We start from the raw sequence: 7,441 nt of genomic DNA, 5'->3' as shown, positions 1-7,441 counted from the left end.
GTAATTATATAGCAGAACGGTGTCACCGCACCATCAAAAGAATTGCAGCCAGGACGCAGTGCTTTATTCCAGAAACTGTGTACTGGTATAATATAACACCCAAGGACAATGCAACACCAGCAACTGCACCAGCCGATGGGATTTACCAATATGAACAGCGTGTGAAAGGAGTTGATGCCATACCATCAGTGGTGAGTGTTGTCAATACACCATATCAGGTGGGAGACCTTGTTTGGATAAAACCCCCGAATGCTGGGTGAACTACGAAATTTTTCCGGGGAAAAATAGACGAAATCATAAGTCCTCAGACCATGTTGATTGGTGGCATACCACGTCACGTAAAAGATATCCGCCCTTGTTATACCTCTTCTGATTCTGAGGACGATGAAGAGGATCACACACTGTTCAGAGATGATCCAGATCACTTACTGCCCCTTCAGGTGAGCATAGAAACACCACCAACAGAACCAGACGAGGGAATGATGGGACATACTGATGACAATAGTGAGGAGAGCGATGGACACAAGGAAGTAATGCCTCATCGAAATACTCGACAGAGACGAATACTGCCCACCCCCCGTGATTGCGAAACCCCGCGAGAAGGGATGATGGAGCACACCGAGGAGATGACGCCTCCGATTCTTCGGGGAAGTACCCGACAAAGACGGATACTGGCCCCTTGCCCTGATTGTGAGACACCGCCTATGGAACCACGAGACGGGATAATGGAACAGACTGGTAGTAATGATGGTGGTAATGAAGAAAACAGCAATGAGGAAGTGCTGCCCCCAATTCTTCGAAGGAGTACCCGCCAACAACGATTGCCCGCATGTCCTGTTTGTGATCATGAGATCAGGGGGGAGTGTGGAGAAATGCGTGACTTACCTGGATAGACCACGTGCGGGTCGGTCACCGAAAATAAATAAAAAGAAAGAAAAGAAACGGTCAAGACTCTTATTTATAGAGTAGTGATCACGTGAGTTAGAAGAATATGCAAATAGCGGTGAACGATTTTGCGATATAAAAAGCCTGTGTTGTTAAGAGGAGGGGCAGACTGTTGGCAGAAGTCAGTGCTGTCAGACGTGCTTTAGAGTTTTGTTATTATATGCTGTGTTCGATTGTTGGGAGAGAGAAAAGAGAAGAGGAGGAACCAAGAAGACATTCTGCAGATACTTGACTTTGTGTTGGTTTTAACTACCTCGTAAGGCAGTGGAGACCCGACTCTACTTTCTTCCTTCCTTTCTTCCTAAAGTACGCTTTGCGAATAAACCTTTCCCTTGTTAAGTTGAAGAAGTTGTTTGTCATTTGTTCATAGAATTGTGTTATTTTATTTTATTAGGGAAATTCCCTAAAAGCTCTTAAAGTACTGGTTACATACCACTGAAATTAATAGGAAATAGTAATTATACACCAAGAATGGTTTATAACGCATACAATATTTGTTATATATATCGGCATGCTGAAATGCGAAATGCTCTACTGGCCGACATGTCTTTACTTCTTTCTGCGCATGCGCGCTTCTGCAAGAATACAACAGTTCTTCTTTAGACTTAATCATCTCGATACCAACATCAATAGAGAACGCAGCTGAAGCGCGAAATGTTTTGGTTTCGATTTTAGCTGATGGTAGTACGGCATTTTTTAAAACTTTTGTCATCATGTCTTTGTATGAATGAATGCGAATATCTGCATGGTTTTAAATATATTTTAAACATATTTAAGGACAGGTGGAATCCAAATATTTATTTACAGGCTTGGAAAATAAAACTTATTAATTTCTTACAGATATTTTTTCGTAAATATGTTTTGTTGGAAATTAGATACTTATGTATGAGGACAGAATATTCAAATACAAATACTAGCGGGAGGTACCCGGCGTTGCCCTGGTTTTTAGAGGCGTGTGTGGTTGTGAGGGTAGTAAAATGAAAACAAAGCGAAGTAATAACCCTGTTTAAATATTATAAAAACAAACAATGTGAAAAAAAAATGAACGTGATGCAATACGAACGATCCGGTGACCCCCCCTCCAAAATAAATAAATAAATAAAAATAACGTGATGAATTAAGAATTAGGTCAAATATCAATTCTGCAGTGAAGTTTGTTCAATTCCGTAGTGACGTTTGTTTTGGTTTATCGTTGCATCGTAATAATAAATAGTAAAGAATGAATTCTTTGTGTAAAAATAAATGTTTAGTTGGAATCACTAATAAATAAAGGTCATAGTTAGAATTCACGGGTAGAGTCGTTAAAACTGGAAATAAGACAAAGCAAGAAGAAAACAATAGCAATAATAATAATAATAATAATAATAATAATAATAATAATAATAATAATAATAATAATCGTGTTTTCGTGTTTTTTTTTATTTCTATTTTATTATGGGAAAAACAGAAAGCGTAAATCATTTTAAAAAAAGATTAAAAAAAACAACAAAAAAACGACATAAATAACTTTGAACGATTCAAAACCGGTGTTTCCTCCTACTGTTCCTTGTGAATGCATGCACTGCGGTGTAAATGAGGAGTGGGGAAAGGAGGAATCTAATATAAAGAAACCTCAACATGAAATATCTCCAGAAAAAAAACTCTAATAAACCTAGAACCCCATCTTCCAAAGTAGACCCCTACTAACAGGTCTCCTTCTCTAACATCAGCGGTCTACGTTCTAACCTTCCAGAGGTTGAAACCCAATTACAGGAGATGAAACCGAACATATTATGTCTAAGCGAAACTGGAATAGGGCCGACCACCTCCCTAGATGAGTTCATAATTAACGGATACTCTAATTTAACAGCTAAATCTGACACCCAACATCGCCATGGGCATGGAATATGTGCCTACATTAAAGATGGCTTCCCGTGTGGCAGGGATATCTCTAGAGAATATCCTAACTTACCCTATATGTGCTTCCGGGTTGCACTTGCTAACAGCACTGCATTTATATTTGCCCTCTATCGGCCCCACAACAGCGGAGTTACTATCTTTAAGAGCATATCTGGGAAATAGACCACATCCTGTCTGCACATCCCTTGGCTAACATCCACATCCGTGGTGATTTCAATGTCGTTAACGTGGAATGGCTGACCAATTCAAATAAGACAGACGATGAGGGGAGGTTTTGTCATGATTTTGCCATTGCTTATGACCTCACTCAGATTGTTCGCGAACCCACCATGTGCCCGATACACCCGGTCAATATGCAAGCCTCTTAGACCTTTTTCTCTCAACTTCCCCTGAGCTATGTTCATGTTCCGTTCATTCTCCTCTAGGATCCTCTGACCACTAAGTTGTATCAGTTAAGATAAAAACGAAATGTAATAAGTCCCCTGACGTACCCCTCCACTGTACTGTATACCGATACCCTATGGCTGACTGGGATAGCTTCCGTACATTCATATCTGATTTACTTCTGCACTCCATGTTTAAAAAGGAAATGTCTTCTATAGTATCAGACCTGACCGAATGGTTAATTGTAGGCATAGACCAATTCATACCATCTAAAAAATTCCAACAAAAACCTAACAGCCAGCCATGGTTCTCCCCTGAATGTGCTGCTGCTATCACGCACAGAAATCACTTTTTCCATAGCTATCAACGTAATAGATGCACTGAGACTAAAGCTGCTTTCAGGACTGCCAGCAACCACTGTAAAAGAGTAATAAAAAACGCAAGAGAGCTATATGCTCAGTCTGTTAAATCCAAGGTAGCTGATCAGCGGCTTAGTTCCCACCAGTTTTGGCATATAACAAATAGGATCCTGAACAGAAGTGTGCATTCTATCTCAACCATTATCAATGGCCCAGAGGTCATCTCGTCAGCATCAGACAAGGCCAAACTATTTGCAAAGAACTTTGCAGCTAATTCTACCCTATGCGACGAAGGCCTTCAATTCCCCATATTTCCCCCTATAACACAGAACACGCTAGGTAACATACAAGTATCTATGCATGAGGTCGCCAAGCTAATCAAGAACCTTGATTCCAGTAAAGCAACTGGCCCTGTCAGCATCCCTATTATAGTGTTAAAAAAGCTTCAACCAGAACTTGCTCCCATACTTACAAAACTGTTTAAGTGCTGCCTTAAGGAGAACTGCTTTCCGACTCCCTGGAAGACCTCATCAGTTTGCCCTGTATTTAAGAATTCAGGTGATAAGTCATCTCCCTCTCAGTACAGACCAATAAGTCTCCTGTGTGTTATGAGTAAGTTGCTGGAATCCATATTAAATAGAGAAATAGTCAACCACCTCAGCAGAAACAACCTTCTTAGTGACACACAATATGGTTTCAGCTCTGCAAGATCTACCGCAGATGTGCTGACGGTTATATTTCACAGGATTAGTAAATCTCTTGACAAAGGCTTCCTTTCTAGGGCAATTGCTCTTGACATATCAAAAGCCTTCAACAAGGTATGGCATAAGGGTCTACTTCACAAGATTTCCAGCTACGGTATAACTGGAAATGTTTTCTCAATCATTAAATTATTTCTCTCCGATAGGCTCATAAGAGTAGTGGTCGATGGACAAAAATCAGAGGCCTGCAGTATTAATGCTGGAGTCCCTCAGGGGTCAATCCTGGGCCCAACTCTCTTCCTGATCTTCATCAATGACCTCCCTAAACACATACTTAAATCATTCGTTGGCATCTATGTTGATGATACGACCATCTACGGCTACACATCAAAGGCTGTAAATGGCAAAGTTCTCTCTGATTCTCTCTCCTCTGATCTCGAGGTTCAGTGGGGGAAGACGTGGCTGGTTACCTTTAATGCATCTAAAACCAAACTCCTATCCTTACATGATCAACGCTCTGATCCCCATCTTGCATCAATTGGGATGGATTGCTCTCGTCTGGGAGAAGCCCCGTGTTTTGACAAGCTTCTGGGTTTGACCTTTACTCCTGATCTGAAATGGAACACGTACATCAAGTCTGTTGCCAAGGTCGCTGGAAAGATGGTGGGATCCTTCTACCGCTCCAGAAGATATCTCACTACTAATGCAATTCTCTATCTATATAAAAGCCAAGTACGTCCAAGGATGGAGTACTGCTGCCATATCTGGGCTGGAGCTGCTAAAAACAGCCTATCCTGCCTTGACAGAGTACAAAATAGACTTTGTGGCTTAGTGGGGGATGCCATTTTTTCTACCCTGCAACCTCTCTCCCACAGAAGAGACGTTGGGAGCCTATCCTTGTTTTATCGTTATTTCCATGGCAGGTGCTCGTCTGAACTCCAATCTCTGGTCCCCCCCTCACCAATCTTTCACGAAAAACACCCGTCTAGCCGAATCCACTATGAAAAATTTCCCCCACTCTTTATCTGTGCCTAAATCAAAACGTGGATTCCATGAACACAGCTTCTTTCTTAGAACTGCACGCCTGTGGAACTCTGTTCCGTCTGCCTGCTTTCCACCTGACTACAACTTGGATGTGTTCAAGTTCAACGTTAACAAATTCCTAATGAACCGCCCCCTTAAGTAAACATTTCATCAAATCTCCACACTAACGTACTGTACTTGCAATGACCCTTATCCCTGAGTGGCGTCTGGGCCTTGATAAGTGGTGACTACTGTGTAAAAAAAAAAAAAATGAGAGAGAGAGAAAAGATGTTGCAATTTCCATTGAATATAAGATATTTTGGCAGTGGATTCTCACCGGAAAAAATATAGGAATGTACCATTGTCGAGGAACTGTAGAGCTAATAGGCCTATAGCAAACCTCAGATAATGTGCTACAGTTTGTATGCATTACATTTGCATGTAATGTCATGATTTTTAATCCTATTTAGATCAAAGTTGGAAGGGAAAAATTTTATTCATTTTATTTTTATAGAAGATAGATAGATAGATAGAAGATTATTTATATAGATAGATAGAAGAATATAGAAGAAGAAGATAGAAGAAGAAGATAGAAGATAGATAGATAGATAGAGAGAGAGAGAGAGACAGAGAGACAGACAGACAGACAGGGACAGAGACAGAGAGACAGAGAGAAAAGAGATATCAAATACAACAGGGCAACGATGGGTACTTCAGCTAGTTATTAATATGTTATGTTCGTTAACTTTTCTTACTTTATTATTAATATGTTATGTTTGTAAACATTTCTTTATTATTATGTTATGTTTATTAACTTTCCTTAATTTATTATTATTATTATGTTATGTTTATTAACTTTCCTTAATTTATTATTATTATGTTATGTTTGTTAACTTTTCTTACTTTATTATTATTATGTTATGATTGTTAACTTTTCTTAATTTATTATTATGTTATGTTTGTTAACTTTACTTTATTATTATGTTATGTTTATTAACTTTTCTTAATTTATTATAATTATGTTATGTTCGTTAACTTTTTTAATTTATTATTATTGTTATGTTTATTAACTTTTTTAATTTATTATTATTATGTTATTATTGTTTACTTTTCTTTATTAGTGTTATGTTATTAACTTTTCTTAATTTATTATTATGTTATGTTTGTTAACTTTTCTAAATTTATTATTATGTTATATTTGTTAACTTCATTATAATTGTGTTATGTTTATTAACTTTTCTTAATTTATTATAATTATATTGTTTGTTAACTTTTCTTAATTTATTACTATTACGTTATGTTTATTAACTTTTTTACTTTATTATTATTATTATTATTATGTTATGTTTGTTAACTTTTCTTTATTATAATTATGTTATGTTTGTTAACTTTTCTTAATTTATTATTATTATGTTATGTTTATTAACTTTTCCTAATTTATTACTATTACATTATGTTTATTACTTTTTTACTTTATTATTATTATTATGTTATGTTTGTTAACTTTTCTTAATTATTATTATGTTATGTTTGTTAACTTTTCTTAATTTATTATTATTATGTTATGTTTATTAACTTTTCTTAATTTATTATTATTATGTTATGTTTTTTAACTTTTCTTAATTTATTATTATTATGTTATGTTTGTTAACTTTTCTTTATTATTATTATTATTATTATTATGTTATGTTAGCTTTTCTTAACTTATTATTATATTATGTTTATTAACTTTTCTTAATTTATTATAATTATGTTATGTTTATTAACTTTTCCTAATTTATTATTATTATGTTATGTTTATTAACTTTTCTTAATTTATTATTATCATGTTATGTTTATTAACTTTTCTTAATTTATTATTATCATGTTATGTTTATTAACTTTTCTTAATTTATTATTACCATGTTATGTTTATTAACTTTTCTTAATTTATTATTATTATGTTATGTTTGTTAACTTTTCTTAATTTATTATTATTATGTTATGTTTGTTAACTTTTCTTAATTTATTATTATTATTATTATTATTATTATTATGTTATGTTAGCTTTTCTTAACTTATTATTATATTATGTTTATTAACTTTTCTTAATTTATTATAATTATGTTATGTTTATTAACTTTTCTTAAT

The sequence above is a fragment of the Euprymna scolopes genome, chromosome 12 (assembly GCF_053919585.1).
Source record: "Euprymna scolopes isolate OS-2025 chromosome 12, ASM5391958v1, whole genome shotgun sequence".
Classification (NCBI taxonomy): domain Eukaryota; kingdom Metazoa; phylum Mollusca; class Cephalopoda; order Sepiida; family Sepiolidae; genus Euprymna; species Euprymna scolopes.
Note: the sequence above shows the minus strand (reverse complement) of the source record.